The following is a 19,903-nucleotide window of genomic DNA, read 5'->3' as shown; positions in this document are numbered from 1 at the left end:
ATTTTACATTTGAATATACTTTATAGATTGTAGGAGCTCAGTAAATGTTAGCCGCTTCCTCACACCTGTCTGTGATAAGAATACTATCTGTCACAAGCATTATTATTATGTTTATCCACCGTGCACACATCATTTCTTAGATTGTGAGGGAAATGGAGAGACACTTGAATATGTATTAGGTAGGAATTTCCTTGAGGGTATTGATGATTTTGACAAAACAGTAGGGGAGAAGGTAACCCACAATGAGTTCGTTTCTGAGATGATGTCCTTCTATGGGCCTGTAGATGTTTCTCTGAGAAAATTTGAAGCACCTTCTGAGTCATCTGCATGACAGCATATAACTGAGAACTAGCCCTGGATTTGCACCGATGAGTCATCGCTTTGGTACCAAATGGTATCTGTTCAGTTGCAGAAAGCTAATGAAGGAAGGACGGAAGGGGCTTACTCTGTAAAGGGGCGTATGGGCAGTTCCACATGGGCAGGAGAATTGAGCTTCACCACACCAGGGCTGGGAACACCTGCCTCACAGGAACCCAGGCCAGCCTGAGCACACCAAATAGTATTCCCTCAGGATGTGATGCTCCTAGGTTCCTCAAATCAGCATGAACTATCACATTAAATTACTTTAAAATTGAATTGTATTGTTGTTGAACTTTAAAAAAATAAAAAGTACCTCGTAAGTTTATTTCGCTTCCTTGATTGTTTAAGAACAACAAGAGCCCTGGGAGCCTGGACCTCATTTAATGTTCACGTGCTGTTCTCTTTGCTTGGAGTTGCTCTCCTACCCCTCACCTTTATTTCCCTCCCCATATTCCTGGCCTCACTGCTATTTCAATTTAATTACTGCTTCCTCAGCCTTCACTTACTACCTTGCCCAGGTCAAAACTTGTCTTGTATGCTCCTTGAAGCAATTTTCCCAGTTGATTTTTAAAGCTCTTTGTGAAATGTTTTGCTTAATTTCTTTCTCTCTTGTTGGGCTGGAAGCTTCATGAGGGCAGGGAGCATCTTGTCCTTATTCTCCCCACTACTGTATCCTGCAGTGCCTAGCACAGTGCCTGGTATTTAGCGTTCAATATTTGTGACATTACATAACATTAGAATACAAACAAGCCAAGATTAATGTTCCCTGTCAATTTCTTTTCTATAAAAGTGGTCTGTAATCACTCAAGTTTGAGAAACATTGACTGAGGTGGAATGCTTTGACTCCCAGGTGAAAGAGGAAAAGCCAGACTTAGGCAGGTGCCACAAGTTGCCTTTTACTCAACTCTGACTCGTGGCAACCCCATGTGTATCAGAGTAGAACTGTGCTCTGTAGGGTTTTCAGTGGCCAATTTTCAGGAAGTAGAGCACCAGGTGCTTCTTTCGAGGTACCTTTGATTCGACTCAAACCTCCAACCTTGGGTTAGCAACTGTAAAAATGACGTGGAGGCAGTGTCTAACCTCCTTTAACTTCATGATGAGGAAGGAGAATCAAGATCAGCAGCCCAAGGCTGATTTCCTCTGAGGCACGTATCAGGCATGCCTCCTCTTTCCACCATCTTTACCAGTTCTGACACCAGCCGTCCCTCCCATGGCATTCTTATTTCTTGGCTGAGTTCAATAACTCATTGCAATGGCGACACAGTACTCACAGATAATACCCATGATTGTGGGGTTTATTAGGGAAGTAACAGGTTACAGTACAGGTTCAGGAACACTCAGGATACGGTTCCCCTATCACAACAGACTTTTCTCAGCTGTGCCTGCAGGCATGCCTCTCTCTCTGGCCTCTTGGCCTCTGCCCTGCTTGGGCAAGTGTTACAAAGTTCTTTTAGCTCTGCCTGCTGAAATAGGCACCCTACTTTACCAATAATCTTCGGCCCTAAGGCGCTCAGCTGTAGCTCTGTGAGTTGGTAAACCTAGCTTCACCCAGTGCCCAGAGGTACCCTACTCTTTTAGCAAGACTTCTGCCTGAAGGCACTCAGCTTTCTTGCTCCACGGGCCAGGAAGCTCACTGCACTGTCTCCTGCAGCCTTTTCTCTGCCACTGCTTCTCGCCATCTTCAGTGTTACAGGCCTCTCTCTCAGTCTCCTGGTTTCTAGAGTTTCTCAGTGCAGGGTCCTGGGTCCAAAAGATGTGCTCTGTTCTCGGCCCTTCTTTCTTGGTGGTGGTGAGATCCCTTCTCTGCTCTGGAATTAGCTCTCTCTTTTTTTTTTTTTTTTTTAAGCCTAGTGGGATGGCAAAACTGCACAGCCCCCGTGATGGGCCACAGTCACTTTATTTGCACAGTCCCACTCAGTCACTTGGGTGGGAGTTACAAGACTATGGCAAGAAAGGCCACATAAAAGCAATCTCTCACACTGCAGCAGCCCAGCACTTGAACCATTTGCACAACCCAGGGCCTCCTGGGGAGGTGCAAACTCCTCAGAGGGTGGGAATTCATTGGGTCTGTGCTTTCTTGCTGAGTGCGGGGGGGGGGGGGGGGGGGGGGGGACAGGTCTGATGTTGGCCAGCTTCCATGAGGCCTGGGGAGAAGGAAGCAGCCTGCAAGTCAGCCTGGCCACTTTTTTGCATGAGATGCTTATGGGTGTGATTTTGTTCTTCAGGACTTCCCTTCCCTGGTTTGGGATCACCTGACAGGCCATTATAATGGATGTGTTCATGTCTTTTATGATAGTCAGAGAGGCTCAGACTTGAGCATGGGGTTGGGAAGTGAGTAGGAAGTGGTAGCTTGAGCATTCCAGTGAACCTGCACACTCGTAGAGGGTAGCTGAGCCACTTATTCCTGATTCTCAATATTTTAATGGGTATTACTTACTAGATTGCATCATCATTATAATTGTTAATAGCCTTTTTCAAGGTGACAAAGCATACTAACAAGCATTTTATTGCTCTCTCAGTATCACAGTGTCCTTACAGCAACCTTGTGATGTTGTCATGGCCTAAACATTCCCATTTTGCAGTTGAAAAGACTGAGGCTTAGAGGGATTGATTTGAACAAGACTTGAAGATCCTGTTATCTCTACTGTGTTATTTGGCCATCCGAAGGAAGTGTGCCTCCCAATGTGTGCCTGGACTCAAGTCTCAGAGGTCCAGGTTTCATTTCCCCCCTCCCTCCTTAGTGTCCTAGTGCTGCTGTTACAGAAATACTACAAGTGGGTGGCTTTAACAAATGTATTTTCTCCAGTTTAGGAGGCTAAAAGTCTGAATTCAGGTCATTGGCTCTAGGGGAAGGGTTTCTCTCGGGGGGAAGATTCTTGTCTCAGCTCTGTAATGTTCTTCTTGGTATTCCTTGGAGATCTCCACATGGCATCTATCTTTCCCCCATTTATACTTGTCTTAGGCTGGGTTCTCTACAGAAGCAAAACCAATAAAGCACATAAATATATATATATAGAGAGAGAGAGAGAGAGAGAGAGATTTATGTCAAGGAAACAGCTCACATGATTGTAGAGGCTGGAATGTCCCAAGTTCGTGGATCAGTATAGAGGTTTCTCCTGATTCACATAGCTGCAGGGGCTGGCGAGCCCAAGATCAGCAGGTTGGAGAGCAAGGCTCTTGTTCACAGGCTGTGAATATTGACAGATCCCAAGATGAGCAGGTAAGCTGCTAGCTCAAGTCCCAAGAAGCAGAGGTCAGACGAACAGAAGGGTCCAGAGAGGGCAAAAGCCAGAACGTCCACTTATATTCAGATGCAGGCCCCACACGAACCAAGGGAACTTCCTTTAAACTGATTGGCTCCTCACAGCAGATCCTATCATGGGGTGATCCCATATAAACACTGAGAGTCATGGCCCAGCCATGTTGGCACCCAGTCTTAACCATCACAGTACTTGCTTGCTTCTGTGCCTAATGTACTTTTATATCTCAGAAGTGGTTGGTTTAAGATAAGCCCTACACTGATGTGTCTTCATTAACATAAGAAAGAAAACCTAGTTCCCAAATGGGATGATATCCCTAAGTATAGGGGTTAAGATTCTGACACAACACATACTGGGGGACACAATTCAATCTATAACCCTCATCCTCTGCAGAAGGGCACTTAGAATATTGGCTCGAGATAAAGTGGGTCAGTAGCAACTTAATCATATTTTCAGCAAGGGTAAGATTCTGTTCAGTTCTTTGAAAGTCAGCATTGCCCATGGAACGTACACTCTAGTCATACAAACTTGGGTTTGAAAGCAAGCTGTATCACTTCCTGGCTTTAGTGGATTACCTACAATCTTTCCGAGCCTCAGTTTCTGTATAGGCAAAATGGGGATGACAATTCTTAACCAGGACACCGGAATATGGGACGAGTTATCATTTAAAAGCTGCTTAGTTTAGCACTCACATACATGACAAGTATTATTCCTACCCCTCCAAACGTCTTATCTGCTCTTTTATTTAAAACAAAATTCTTGGTGAAGAGTCTCACAAATGCATGTGCTGTTTTTACTATAAGAAGCCCTGGCGGCACAGTGGTTAAGTGCTCGCCTGCTAACTGAAAGATCGGCAGTTCAAACCCACTAGCCACCGCATGGGAAGGAGATGTGGCAGTCTGCTTCTGCGATTACGTCCTTGGAAACCCTGTGGGGGCAGTTCTCTCTCCTGTAGGGTCGCTGTGAGTTGGAATCAGCTCGGTGGCAATGAGTTTGTTGGTACTGTCACAGGCTTAGGGCGATTCTGCCTTCATGCCTGGCCAGCATCTTAGGAGCTGCAGAGGAGCTAGGGCTTCCAGGACTAGGAGGGGAGGTTGATATGTGCCATCTGGAAAGCTAGGGTGGCTGCTGTCATTGCCTCTTTGAGACACGGGTTTCCTTTAGGAGTAAGTGCGTGTACAGTACCTGCTACTGACGGCAGTGATCTGCAGGAGGTGGAGGTCCCCTTTCCCTGGGCAGGCAGATTAAAGGCTGGGTTGCAGGCCCTCTGGCAGTGTAAGCTGTGACCTCGAGAATCTGGCAGCTCTGTGGGGTGGTGGCATCTGGCCTTCGAGGGCCTCCCCAATCTGGCCTTACTTGGTCTCCCACTGATTCCGTGCATAACTGTGACATTCCTGCGAAACTCACAGTCACTGGAATGTAGCATGTGCCTTCCCATGCCAGGCACTGTGCTTGGGCTGGCACTGGAGTGGGCCTCAGGACATGCTGGTTTGATGAGTGGGCAGCTTCTCCTGGGCTGACTAACCCCTAACGATAGCTGTGTCTGAAGATCGCACTCTTTAATGCCATCAGAGGAAAGAGGCTTGACATATGGTGACCCTGGACAATGTTCTTTGCAAATGTAAAATTGCTTTAAAGTAACGTGTCTCCAGCAGCCTGGAGAGAAGGCTCAGGAATAATTAGTAAATGGAAGAAACCAGGGTTCACGGGGGCCAATTGGCTGGACGAGGTCCTGTCCTCCAGAAGGTTACAGTCTAGTTGAGGATGAAAGGTGGTGTGTACTGAGCAGAGACCAACCTATGGTGCACACCTGGGTTCAGACCTTCATTTTTTTTCAATGATTCTTTCACAAATATTTAGTGAGCTCTGCTATGTGTGAGGCACAGTTCTAAGCACTGTGGACCTATTAGTCAAGCAAGCAATTAAGGTGTCTGTCCTCATGGAGCTTATGTTCTAACCAAACAATCAGAATAAGTAAAACAGACTGTGTCTTGTGTGATAATAAATGCCATGGGGAGAAAGAAAGCAAGGGTGGGAGTTTGGGAGGATAGGGTGTGTGTGGGGAGAGGCAGGGTTTGCAGTTTTAAGCAGGTTGGTCAGGGAGGGGTTCTTAGAGAAGGTGATTTGAGCAAAGACCTGAAGAAGGTGAAGAAGTGAGTTATGGGGCTATCTGGGGAAGAAGCTGAGGCAGAGGTAAGTGCAAAGGCCCTGGGGCCATAGTGCCTGGGTAATTGCTTATTGAGAGGGCACAAAGAGGTCATGCGGCTGGAAGGGAGCCACCCCTGAGGGAAGTCATGGGGGATGAGGTCAGAGAGGAAGAGAGGAATGGAGACTGGATTGTTCAGGGCCTTGTGGGTATGGGGACCACCGGAGGAGAACCATGATCCGATTCACGTGTAACAGGCTCACTTAGGGCACTCCTGTATTGGGGATTGCTTATAGGGAGCCAAGATGGAAACAGTAGACCACTTACAGGAGAGATTTGGCTATAATTCAGGCACAAGATGAGGGTGACTTGGGTGAGGTGTTGAGAAATAGTTGATTCTGGGTTTCTGTTGCTTACATTCTCCTTGATCCTGGGTGAGTTACTTAATCTCATTGAATTTTAATTTTAAGGTGCCTTGGTAGTGCCGTAGTTAAGTGTTCGGTCGCTAACCAGAAGGTTGGTGGTTCAGACACACTCAGTGGCTCTACAAGAGAGAGACCTGGTGATCTGCTCCTGTTAATATTACAGCCTAGAAAATCCTGCTGTGGGGCAGTCCTACTTTGTTATATGGGGGTCACTATGAGTCGAAAATCGACTTGACGGCACTCAAGAACAACCAAACAATGAGAGTAATGTTGCCTCCTTCACAGGGTGATTTCAAGGTGGCAGCCGTGTGACAACAGCCTGGCCCCAGAGTGGCGCTTCCCTCCCTACAGCTGGCCTTGGGATTTTTGCGCTGCCCTCCCCTCATATCACACTGAAAGGGCCTTAAACTGCTGAGGCAACATAAAGATCACAGCAGCTTCCTGCTGCAATGGCTCCTCCAGTGTTGGCAGTTGAGGGGCTCTGTAGAAATATTCTAATCTAAACTTCTTGCATTAATCGATTTGGAATCTGGGGCCCAAAGTCACTAATTTTCCCATTTCCAACATAATTCATCCAGCAGTATGTCATGTCCCACGGCCCCCATGGATTTGTGGAGAGGCGGGGTGATTTGTGAACCACGCGAGGAAAGTTGGATTATGGAGCGATGAAGTAAGAGACTCCTCTGTCTGTCTGTTGAAATCCCCATCATTTGGGGCCCTCAGAGTTCAAGATAATCAGAGCAAAGAGGTAGGAGAACGATGGAAAAAAATTAAAATTTCTGCTCAGTTATGTAAGCGGGCCACACGCACCTGTCGTGGCCTGATTGAATCTCAGGGGCTTACTAGAAATACTGTAGTGATGTGTTTAAGTGCGTTTTATTGCTCTGTGGGATTTAGGAAACTTTTATTTGCGCAGTGCCTTATTTATAGTCGTTAGTTATTTCGTATGGCAAAGGTCAGCAGTGCTGTTCCACTTTTACTGATGAAGGAGGAGTTGGTTCCCTTGCTGAATTTCATCTTTGGTGTTTTTCCCAAGCTTTAACCGTGTCCCCCTGCTGGGAAGTCCCCTTGCTACTTGTGCTTCCTTTCACCAGCCCATTGATGACTGCTGAGGGCAGAAGTGGTATAACCTAGACTGGCTTTAAACACAAGCATTGCATTGGGACTAGGTTACTGGCCTTTTTCATTAAGTGGAAGGACAAAGGGTATTGAAGGACAGGGGTGGTTGTGCTGGTGTGGAAAGGGTGTTAGTACCCTCTCTATAAATGCGTTCTGTGAGACTTCTGTTCCGTGTCATCTGTCCATCCTGATTGCATTCCTGCCCTGCTGGCTTTTGCAGCCTCAGCTTCACACAGCAGTGAACAAGTACCATGTGCCAGTGTCTGGATGTTCATAAACATAAGACGATCCCCTCTCCCCAGTGAGTTGATTCTGACTCATGGCAACCACACCTGTGTCAGATAGCACCTTGCTCCATAGGATTTTCAGTGGCTGATATTTTGGAGCTAGATCTCCAGGCCTTTCTTCTGAGGCATCTCTGGGTGAACATGAACCTCCAACCTCTTGGTTAACAGCCAAGTATGTTCACTGTTTGCACCACCCAGGCACTTCTTACCAGCCTCATGGTCATTTCAGTGAAGCAAGGCCACATGGTGCATGTGAACCTGCCTTTCCTTTGGAAAAGTTGTGTTAAACCTCTCAGCCATAATGGGTTGAGATATTTTCATTTGAACCATCAGCTAGATCTTACTTTCAAAATCTGGAAACATTTTTTATATGCACTTTAGTTCTCTCTGCTTCTCTTACTCATGCCACAGACGTTGGTGTAAAGATACCACCGTCCCTTACATCTGCCTTGATATGTGCCATTTTGTGGGCAGTGAATGCAGAAGAGAGAAAAAATATATTTTAATGTATGTTTTAACCTTCTGATTGAAAAAATAAATGTTATCCCTCCAAGTTCTCCCCTCCTTCATAAGTAGCTTTTTTACTTCCAGTAAAGATGCTACTGAGGCAGGCCCCATATGGAGAGTCTAACCTTCCAGATGCCTTCCTGTGTTCCAGGCTTCCCGAAGTACAGTTACAACCGTGCCTCCCCTCTCCGGGTGCTGGAGAAGGAACTCTGCATAAGACACACTGCTTACCATCCAGCTTAACAAGCAAACTGCTCAAAGCCTGAGGTGGCTCAGATGCCCTAAAGATCCTTGCACTAAGTTGCCAGGTGAGGTCACCTCTGGCTCTTCTAATAAGTAGCAGGGAATTTGAAGGAAAGGCGAGCAGCTGTGTGGGAAGGCTGATCTAAACCTCACCACCCAGAGAAATGGAACATGTGTTTCTCAAACATGTTCATAGACTGATCCCTTTTATGGAGGGAGGGGAAAAGAGTCTCCACAAAATTACTTTTTAGAACTGAATTTGAGAAACACTGAGTTAAGAAGCACAAGTTTTAACTCTATTGAAAATACATTTCAATTGCAGTTATCACAGCAAAAATCATGGCACTTGTGTGTGTGTGTGTATTAGTTTATCATCCAAATATAAACCGCAAATTTTAAAAGCTTGGTGGAACTAGCAGCTTCTGTCCCCAGAACATTTCCCTGGGTGGTACAAATGGTTAACCATCGGCTATTAGCTTAGCACCTTTTTTTTTCTTTTTTAATTAGCTTAGCACCACCCAGAGGTGCTTTGAAAGAAAGGCCTGGCAAACTACTTCCAAAGGATCACAGCCATGGAAAACCCTGTAGAGTGCAGTTCTACTCTGAAACACATGGGGTTCCCCTGAGTCGGAATCAACTTGACAGCAACTGGTTTTAAGTTTACGAGTGTGGGGCAGGCCACAGGAAGAGACAAGAGTGCGACCTTCAGGCTCTGGTTGAAGGGGAATAGGAGTGACTTGCGGAATTATAAGGAATGGGTCTGAATTCCAGCCCTGTCTCTTCTAGCTCTATGATCTTGGACAAGTACATAGTATATTTCTCAGTGAAACCTCATATTCCTTCTATGAAAGCTGGCATAGTGATAGCAATTGCATAGGATTGCTAAAACCGGTGCCATCGATTCGATTCCAGCTCACGGTTGCTCCACGTGTGTCAGAGTAAACCTATGCGGCACAGGGTTTTTACAAAAACCAAAGAAAAAACCAAACCCACTGCCACTGAGTCTATTCCGACTCATAGTGGCTGATTTTTCAGAAGCAGATCACCAGGCCTTTCTTCCAGGGTACTTGGGGTGGACTCAAACTCTAACTTTTTGGTTAGCAGCCAGACATACTGTTTGCACCACCCAGGGACTCCTAGGATTTTTACGGAGCCTAAACGAGAAAGTACATCAAAGTTTGCTCTAATAACTTTTTGCTTTTTAGAAGCTGTGGATGACTGAGATTTTGGTCAAGACTATTCTTCCATCTGATGTAGACTCAAATATTCTGAAAAGTATGGCAGTTGTACAGGGTCCCAAAATCTGTGGGATTCAATCTTTTGTTTCAGCCTAAAGGTTTTTCTTGATCATCCAGAAATGCTTGCAAGAACAAGAACATGTTAGCATGGGTGGACACAATTTGGAGTGCTTGATTAACCCGGCAATTAATAAAAATGGAGAGGTGACAATTGGTGTTACCAAGCTACAGTTGAAAGCAGTGCACTTGGCCTCTCTCCATGCAAACAGATTGGTGGAGAAGCCACCCATGGGGAAGAACATCAGAATTCAGAAAAAGGAAGCTGGTTGGAAACAAGGTACTCTGAACAATAAAACTGTGTATCGAAATGGGTTGGTTGACTGATTATTCGTTCAGTCAACAAAACTTTTTTTTCTCTTTTATTTTGCTTTAAGTGAAAGCTTACAATTCAAGTCCGGTTCTCATACAAAAACTTATACACACATTGTTATGTGACCCTAGTTGCTCTCCCTACAATGTGACAGCATACTCCTCCTCTCCACCCTGTATTTCCCATGTCCATTCAACCAGCTTCTGTTCCCCTCTGCATTCCCAGCCCATCAGCAGACAGGAGCTGCCCACATAGTCTCATGTGTCTGCTTGAGCTGAGAAGCTCCTCACAGTATCATTTTCTGTCTATAGTCCAGTCTAATCTTTGTCTGAAGAGTTGGCTTCGAGAATGGTTTTAGTTTTGGGCTAACGGAGAGTCCGGGGGCCATGTCCTCTGAGGCCCCTCCAGTCTCAGTCGGACCATTAAGTCTGGTCTTTTTATTGGAATTTCAGTCAACAGGTTTTTATTGCGTAATTACTGTGCATCTGACAGTGTGCCAGGAACGAAGATACATAAGGCAGAGTCTCTCCTATGAAGAGACTTCATGGTGTCGTAGAGGTAACAGACATGAGGAGTGCATTCTAACGCATGGACGTTGTTCCAAGCTTATGGGTACCCAAAGAAAGGAGTGGTTGGTTTTATGGAAAGGGAGAGAACAGTTACAAGAAAAGACGGTTTGAGCCAGATCCCATGTGATGAGTCCTTGGGAAAGAGCATTTTGGTATAAGAAACTGCAGGAGCCAAGGTAGGCAGGCACGAAATGGAATAGTTAAGTGGGGGGGCCAGATGACTGGGCTTGAATCTCAGCTCTGCCACTTACTAGCCAGGTGACCTTTGGCCAGTCACTGGGGCTTTTTGTGAGTTGGTTTTCTCATCTGTAAAATGGGGATGAAGAGTCCATGACTCACTGTTAATAAATGTCAAGCAAAGTATACTTGGCATATGGCGATCCCTCCTGTGGTAATTCCAGCTCTGAGACATTTAAAGTGCTGGCTGGACCTAAGAGGGAACTATGATTGGGAATGTCACTTTAGGCCAGGATTAAAGGCGTCTGAATATCATACATCCTGCTTTTGTCTGCAAACATTTATCCACACCCCGTTCAAGTTGTGTCTGCCCTTGAGATACCAAGCAATCCTAACCAAGGTTTTTTCTTTGTTCTTTCTTGGGGTGACCATCTGGAGAGGTCAGTGTTTTAAGGGATGGTTTCAGTGCTGTTAATTGAATTAGTGTTGAACACTAGAAAGAGCCCTGCTCAGCATCTAGTTAGTTAGACTGGGAGCAGATTCGGGTTTCACCGTTTGTGAGCCACATGACCTTAGGCAAGTCACCTCATTACTCCTGGATTTAGTTTCCACATCCATGAACTGAAGTTAAGGTATTTATGTATGGAAATGTAACATGTGTTTTAAGAGCTGGGATGACAGTTCCTTTTAGGGAGGGAACTGCCTTTGTGTAGGAAAATACCTTGATACACTAAAACAGCACTGTCGAAAAGAAATATAATGTGAGCCATATATGTAATTTAAAATTTTCCAGAAGCCACATTTTTAAAAAAAGGTAGAGAAATCAGTGAAATTAATTTTAATATGTTGTATTTAACTCAATATAATCAAATTAAAAATTATTAATGAGACATTTATATACTGTTTTTCATACTAAATCTTTAAAATAGGATTCGTGTTTACACTTACAGCACATCTCAATTCAAACCAGCAACATTTCAGGTGCTTAGTAGCCACCTGTGGCTCCTGGCTGCTGGTAGGAGCCAAAGGCGTAATAAAGTGGTTCTACATGAGAAAACGAGAGGGAGTGATTTTTTTCCTTCCTTCTATCCTTATTCCTCCCTCCTTCCCTCCCTCCCTCTTGCCCCCCATCCTAAAAGGGAGAGGAAGATAAAGAATAGTGGAATCCACAGTGAATGCTTTGTGTTACTGGAGTTTTGTGGAAAATAGAGACTGGAATGAATTTCATGAAGGACCTAGAGGGAGCAACAACCCGCTAGGAATTCACAAAATCATGAAAACAGTAGCAGCTAAAGTATAGTGAGCGCTTACTCTGTGCCAGGCACTGTTCTGAGCATTTTACTGGATGATGTCATTTAATCCTCACAGAACTCTAACAGGTAATAATTTCCCCCACTTTGAACATGGGAACACAGGCCCAGAGAGGTTAAGAAACTGTGCCCAGAGTCACACAGCTAAGGCTTGAACCCAGGTAATTTGTCTCGAGGATCTCCGAGAAGGCTTTTCAGGCTTCCATTTGGCATAAAATTGGTGGTTTACACCAGAGGGTTAGGGACAGGAAGACTTGATTGATCACCTGGACTAGCCTGAACTTTACATTGTTAAGATTAAATTATATGGCAAATGGACTGCCCCAGCACTGTTCTTACACACAGTAGTTGTTGGGTGCCATTGAGTCAACTTCAACTCATAGCGATGGCCATGTGACAGAGTTGAACTGCCTTTAGGGTTTTCTAGGCTGTAACCTTTATGGTTTTTTTTTGTTGTAACCTTTATGGGAGCAGATCGCCAGGTCTTTCTTCTGCAGACTACTGGGTGGATTCAAACTACTAGCCTTCCGTTTAGCAGCTGAGTGCTTAACCATTGTGCCTCCAGGGCTTCTGGTAGTCCTTAGGGAATTCTTTCCCTTTTCTTCAGGTCCACAAAATAAGTTTTTATTTGTTTATTCATTTTATTTTTATTTTTTTAAAGAATGGGCTTTCTTAGCTTTGTTTATATCTAATGTAGATCCATGCCTGGTATATAGTAGCTACTCAGTAAGTATTTGTGAAAGTGAGTGTTGGGGAAGTATAATTAAAAACAAAATCTCCTGCCAACCCAGAAAACCTCTCGGCAAAAGTAGCAAGAAAGAAAAACCGTTTCATTATTGAACAAGCTTTCAACAAGAATGTGGTATACATCACAGGCTAAGAAGATGGCAAAGACTGAAAGAAATCTGATCTTTATATCACCAAGCAGATGCCACCCATTTCATACATGTCTTCATGATAAATGATGTAAGTAGACTTGAGAGCACCTTTTATCGTACATAAAATAACAAACCAAACCCACAGCTATCGTGTTGTCTCTGACTCACGGTAGCCCCAAGTGCTACAGAGTAGAAGTGAGCTCCATAGGGTTTTCTTGGCCTTAATCTTTATGGAAGCATATTGCCAGGCCTTTCTTCTGTAGTGCCTCTGGGTGGATTCGGACAGCCAACCTTAGTAGCAGTAGTAGTAGTAATAGGAGGTTGTAGCCAAGCACAAACCGTTTGTGCCGCTCACGGACCTGTTGTCACATATGTTGTTGTTAGTGGCCATCAAGTTGATTGTGACTCATGGTGACCCCATGTGTGCAGAGTAGAACTGCGCCATAGGTTTCCAAGGCTGTGACCTTTCAGAAACAGAGTACAGCTAAGAAAACCCTATGGAGCACACTGTTCTGCTCGGTAACGCAGGGGTTGCCATGAGTCAGAACTGACTTGACGGCAACAGGCTTGGTTTTCAGGGCAAAGGCAGCTCATGTGGAAAGGCGAGGCCAGTCTCAGAGGCCGGTTTAGGTGTCCCATGCCAAGACTTATTTTCCATTTGTTTTTCTAGTAAACTTTTTTTTTTTAATTGAAGTGTAACATGCAAGCCGCAAAGTACAGGAAGCGTGAGCGTGCCACCTAATGCATGTCACAGAGGGAACACACCTGTGCTGTAGCTCCCAGATCAAGAAATAGGACATTGCCAGTGCCCCCCATCCATCCTAAAGGTAGCTGCTGTCCTGACTTCTTGACCCCATAGATTACCTTTGTGTGCCCATGCTTTCAAGCAAATCCTAATGGTGGGGGCTGGTGAGGGGATCTGGTTTGCCCCAGGGTTGGAGTTTGAACCTGGTTCCTGTGTCCACTGCCCAGATGGGAAAACCGAGGCTTGTAGAGATCATGCAGTTTGCCTAGGATCCAGGGCTAGAGAATAGATCAGAATTCAAACCCAGAGCTGTGATGCTCAAAGGCTGTGTTCCTGACCATTCCCTGCATTTTCTTCTCTGATACATTGTCTAAAATCCTGAGATCAAGATGCTCCGGGTGAGATAGCTGAGGTGAGCAACATCCTTAGTGTGGCTGTTGGGATGCTGTGGCCAGCTGGTCCTTCTCAGATTCCAGGGTGGCTGCTTCATAGTAGGGGCACACTCACCATCCTGGGGGCCTGAAGGCCACTCCTCACCACCAAAGTGACTTGGCTCACAGCCCCTGTCCCTGGTGGGGCTCCAGAAGATTCTAAAACAGGGCACAGAAGAGTTCCTCATTGCCCTGTGCGTCTCACCTTCACTTGCTGACAAGCACTCTCAGGCACTGGTGCGGGACGTTTTCAATTAAACAAAGTAAAACAGTTGATTCCCAGCGAAGTGAAAAGGCTCCGTGCTGCCAAGTGCTAGCTAAATGTACCGGTCGCCAGCTCTGGGGGCATGGCTTTCTGCTGCCTCTGAGGAACCTCAGATTGCAACACTCAGGGGTGGGAAACAGTGGCAGGCTGGGGAGGGCAGCCTCTGCCTGGCCTGGCACCCTCTTGCAGCGGCCGGCGGTGGGCATATGTGTTTCAGGCTCAGGAGCTTTGCTTTTCTATGGCTTTTCTCTCTACCCCCACCATTCCTCAGTCAAGAGGGACAGGTGGTGGCTGTCATTCTGCAGTTGGCCCCCGCCACAGAGAGATTTGCCAACAGCCCTGGAATAGAGATACCCGCTGGCCTCTTTGGCCCTGAGTCTGCAGCTTGACCCATAAAGCTGTAGGCAGGCAGTTCCTTGGGCCTGGCTTCCTCTCCAGAGTGATGGGGGCGGGGAGTGGGCAGAGCTGTAAGCTCTTACACTAGGCTACCTGCCCCGAGGGCTGAACTGAATTGAAAAAGGCAAAATTAAATTCTGCCTCTGGAGACAAGGGTGCTTATAAAAACAAAGCCGTTCTTATTTATTGCAGTAATTCTAGCCAGTGAGTTGTTGAACAACTTACTCTTTGCTGGCCATTGGGCCAAATGTTATAGAATTGAATGGCACAGGCTTGGGCCAAACTGCCTAGGTTTGAATGCTGAACCTCTCTTTAACTATGTTGACCTTGGGGAAGTTATTTGACGTCTCTGATCATCTGTAAAATGGAGCTCACCTCTTAGAGTTGTCTTAGTGGATTAATCCATGTAAAGCAATTAGGATACTGTCTGGCATGTTGAAGGCTCAATAAACATATGGTGATGATGATGAGGGAGGAGGAGCAGGAGAAGGGGCACATTACGGTCTTCTCCACAATCTGGCATAGTAGGTAGTTTATTATTTCTAGTTTCTAGGTACCCAAAACCAAACCAAACCAAACCCAGTGCCGTTGATTCGATTCCAACTCATAGCGACCCTATAGGACAGAGTAGAACTGCCCCATAGAGTTTCCAAGGAGCATCTGGCGGATTTGAACTGCCGACCCTTTGGTTAGGAGCCGTAGCATTTAACCGCTACACCACCAGGGTTTCTGGGAATAGGTACCAAAAACCCAAACCCACTGCCATCGAGTCGATTCCAACTCATAGCAACCCTATTGGACAGAGTAGAACTGCCCCATAGAGTTTCCAAGGAGCGCCTGGCGGATTCAAAGTGCCGACCTTTTCGTTAGCAGCCAGTATGCCACCAGGGTTTCCGGAAATAGGTACAGACAGGTTAAATTCCCAGCCCAAGGCTTCACAGCCAGTAAGTGGCAGAGCTGGGATTTGAACCAGGGCTGCCTGGCTCCAGGTTTTCCAGTGAATGGCAGGTAGAATGTCTAGTGCCTTGCCCAGGATTTAGTACCCAAAGATTAAATTTATTTCAAAAAAGACTGTGTCCCCCAGCACCTCATTTCTGTTAATGGTGGTGGAAGCATTTGGGAAAGAATAGTGGGAATGGTTGTACAACATGATAAATGGGATCAGTGTCACTGAGCTGTACCCGTGAAAATTGTTGAGTTAGCAAATGTTTTGTTATATATAGTTTTACCACGATTAAAAAAAAAAAAGATTCCCCCAGAAAAAAGCAATTGTTCTGATAAAAACAGGACAAATAGTAGTTATTTAATGATACGTTTAAATAAGACATGTAGCTGACGTGTGTTGAGTGACTTAGCCATTTCAGCTACTGTATTTACGTTGCCTTATGGTTTGGGTAAGACATGCTGGTGATGCAGTGGATAAGCGTTCGGCTGCTAACTGAAAGGTTGGTGGCAGTACGAATTCATGCAGTGGCTCTGCAGAAGAAAATACGTGGTGATCTGTAAAGATTACAGCCTAGAAAACCCTGTGGAGCAGTTCTGCTTTGTCCCCTGGGGTCTCTGTGAGTTGAAGTTGACTCCACGGCATGTAACAACAACAGCAGCGATGACAATTGTTTGGGTCCTGTCCTCAGACCTTAGAGGAAAAGTTTTGAGGTCAGCAAAACTAGAGGCACGTGTCTTCTTGCCCTGGTGGACGTGCTCCTGAAAGGCAGGTGCCTTGGTGTACAAAAACAGTGGCGGTGGTCTTTGGAAAAGTAAAGACATGTTCTAATCTTCTGTCTGCGCTGGCTTTCCTTAGCCTGAGCTGTGCCTGTTGCCCGTCTGGGCACCACAACCTTCAGTCTCTGTGATGATTCATTCTTGGGATCCTGTAAGGGGCTGTAACCAAGCTTGGACCACACCAGTGAGGAGAAGTTGACAAAGGTGTGCCGGCTAAGCACAGTTGGCCAAAATGATGGAGCATTTTCTCATTTAGTTCCCTGCATAGAGGCAAGCAAATAGAGGACCAGAGGAGAAGAATAAAGAAGGAGGGAGAGAGAGAGAGAGAGAGGAAAAAAAAAAAGGTAGAAGGACCTTTGGTGGTGCAAAAGGTTTGTGCTTGGCTGGGAACCACAAGGTTGGTGGTTCAAACCCATCCGGCGGCACCGTGGAAGAAACAGGCCCAGTGATGTATTTCTGTAAAGATTGCAGCCAAGAAAACCCGACTGTGTAACACATGGGGTCTCCCGAGTCACAAATCGGAACAAAATTAACAACAAACCAAAGTGGGAGTGGAGGAAAGAAGAAATGGCAGGTGGACTGGGGGAGGTTGGGTGAGACAGGAGGACATGAAGCCTGCTGGAGAGGAGGGACTGAAATGTGGTGACATGTGCTTGGAATTTTGTGAAGTGAGAGGGGAAGGGCAAGGCCAGTGTGGGAGGCACATCACAGGCCTGGTAGGCGAGGAGCAGGGGGCCATGTGAGGATGCAAGCAGCATGCAGGGGAGCATAGAGAGTGGGCAGACGTATAAGAAGGGGCCTTGAAGGCTACCCGATGGACAGACTGGCCCATGCTGGACATATCACTTGTTGTTGGGTGCCATCAAGTCGATTCCAACTCAGCAACCCCATGTGACAGAGTGGAACTGCCTCATAGGGTTTCTTAGGCTGTAATCTGTATGGAAGCAGGTCGCCAGGTCTTTTCCTCCCATGGAGTGGTTAGGTGGGTTCATACTGCCAACTTTTGGGTTAGCAACTGAATGCTTAACCATTGCACCACCAGGGCTGCTTTACACACCACTGGTCAGTGACAGAGTTTCCTGACTCCTCATCTAGTGCTCCTTCCATTGTGCCAGGTTACCTCCCAGGGCAGTGTAGAGGGTAGGCCAGAGGGAGACAGGGCTTGTTGAAGGAGATCTGCTCAGAACCCCACACCTGGGCCGGCTGTTTGCTGCTCTCTTACATCTGAGCTTCCCTCCTTCCCCTGAGGGATGCGGGCCTTTGGTGCTTCAGCAGGGTACAGGGAGTGCTCCGTTGTACAACATTCAGGGCTGATACACAAATAAACTCCACACGTGCATCATTAGTCCGGGAACAGCGTGAGCTAATCAGGGCGAGCGACCGTCGTGAGCTGCTTATGCCAGGCCGGTTAAAAAAAGAAATACTCCTGCCTGATCCAAGGGCTTTTTGTGGGCGGTGCAGAAATAATAACCCAAACACAGAGTCAAACGTCTCGGGAGCCAGGTTGTGTGCTGCGCTGATGGGGCCAGGTTTTCCCAGCCCCAGGAGATAATCACTGCTAGGAGGGACGGTCAGTTCCCTACCTGTCCTTCTTGAAGTCTCCCTGTTGTCGGTGGTGGCCCGGGCAGAGGTGAGTGGGGCGTGCTTCTGTTAAAAGGATCCAATTTGAACGTAGAAGGCTGTGTGTTTGTTTTCCCAGCTAGGTCGCTTCCCTGGCTCTTCAGCATGGACCCGAATTCACTCACTTCCATGGCTGTCTTCCTGCCAGCCTACTCCAATAAGAGCAACTCCCAGTGTGAGCCAGGCGCTGGCCCTTGCTGCCCCACTCTTGAGGCCTGAACTTCAAATTTCATGAGAACTTGTCTCACGGATGTGGAAACAAGGTTCAGGAACATTAATTGCTCACAGCTCTTATACAGCTTGTGGTAGTAGCGATGGCGATGTTGATGAAAATGATGATGATGGAGGGGGAGGATGTGGTTGGTATGTGCCTTCAAGTTGATTCTGACTCACAGTGATCTAGTATGACAGAGTGGAACTGCCCCATAGGGTTTCCTAGGCTGTGATCTTTATGGGAGCAGATAGGCAGGTCTTTTCTCCCAAGGGAGGGGCTGGTGAGTTCAAACTACTGTTCTTTCAATTAGCATCCAAGTACTTAACCATTGTACTACCAATTCTCCTTGAGAAGGAGGATCACTACTATTTATTTTTCCAAGCACTGTGCTAAATTCGGAGCCCTGTTGGCACAGTAGTTAAGAGCTCGGCTGCTAACCAAAAGGTCGGCAGTTCGAATCCACCAGCTGCTCCTTGGAAACCCTATGGGGCGGTTCTCTGCCCTATAGGGTCACTATGAGTCGGAATCAACTTGGTGGCAGTGGGTTTGGTTTGGTTTTTGGTGCCAGTTTCTTCGATAGTGAAAATTGCTGTCTTAGTTTCGTAGGTCTGCAGTAACAAAATCCCACAGAGTGAGTGACTTTAAAGGGCAGATATGTATTGTCTCACAGTCTGGAGGCCAGGAGTCCCTGTCAGGGTAGTGGCTGTGCTGGTTCCTCCCGAGGGCTCTGAGAGAGAAAGTAACTGTTCGTGCCTCGCGCTTAGGTTCTGGTGGCTACCAGCAATTCTTGGTGTTCTTTGCTGCGTGTAAGTGTGTCTTCATGTGGCGTCTTTCCCCTGTGTGACTGTCTCCCTGTCTATTCCCTCCTTTTACAAGACACCACTCATAAAAGATTGTTGTTGTTTGTTGCCATCCAATGGACTTCGATTCATGGCAACCTCACCTCGACAGAACAAATCCCTGAGTGGTCCTGTACCACTTTCACAATCATTGGTATGCTGGAGGCCATTCTTGTGGCTACTGTGTATTTTGAGTGCCTTCCAGCCTAGACGGCTTTTCTGCCAGCACTATAAATATCGGACACTATTTTGTTGTGATCCATAAGGTTTTCATTAGCCAGTTTTCGGAAGCAGATCACCAGGCTTTACTTCTTAACCTGGAAGCTCTGCTGGCAGTCATCCACCATGGGTGAACCTGCCGGTGTTTGAAATCTGTGGCATAGCTTCCAGCATCATAGCAACACCCAAGCCGCCACTGTAGGATAAACTGACAGACTGGGTGGTGGCAGAAGGGATTAGTACCCACCCTGCTCTGGTATGACCTCCCTAATATAACTGATAACATTTTCAGAGAAAGCCTATTTCCAAACAAGGCCACAGTCACAGGTGCAGGGGTCAGGACTTCAACGTGTGTTTTTTGGGGGATGTGGTTCAATCCATAACAACTGCCTTAATTGTAATAATGACTCACATTTATTTTGTGTCTATGCTGTGCTATGCAAGGTTCTGGGTGCTTTTTGTACGCTTGATCTGAGAACAACTCTGAGAGGCAGAAGCTGTTCTCCTTTTCAGTGTAAGCCACAGAGCTGGGTCAGGTCAGGACTTGGACTCCAGAGCCTGCT

The 19,903-nt window shown here is 46.3% G+C and overlaps 1 protein-coding gene across 2 annotated transcripts in view; it reads left to right on the top strand.

The window, feature by feature from the left end:
- Window positions 1-19,903, top strand: part of LARGE1 (LARGE xylosyl- and glucuronyltransferase 1) — a 686,352-nt gene that overhangs the window by 38,992 nt on the left and 627,457 nt on the right. Inside the window, exon 1 of one of the 2 annotated variants that reach the window (XM_049884285.1) lies at window positions 2,488-18,078. The exons of the other annotated variant lie outside the window; for it this stretch is intronic. The gene's annotated coding sequence lies outside the window, so the exon portion shown is untranslated. Of the gene's footprint in view, window positions 1-2,487; window positions 18,079-19,903 lie in introns of those variants that run through there. 2 annotated transcript variants of the gene reach the window in all.

This window comes from Elephas maximus, chromosome 4 (assembly GCF_024166365.1).
Source record: "Elephas maximus indicus isolate mEleMax1 chromosome 4, mEleMax1 primary haplotype, whole genome shotgun sequence".
Taxonomy (NCBI): domain Eukaryota; kingdom Metazoa; phylum Chordata; class Mammalia; order Proboscidea; family Elephantidae; genus Elephas; species Elephas maximus.
This window is presented reverse-complemented; position numbering and strand designations above follow the sequence as displayed.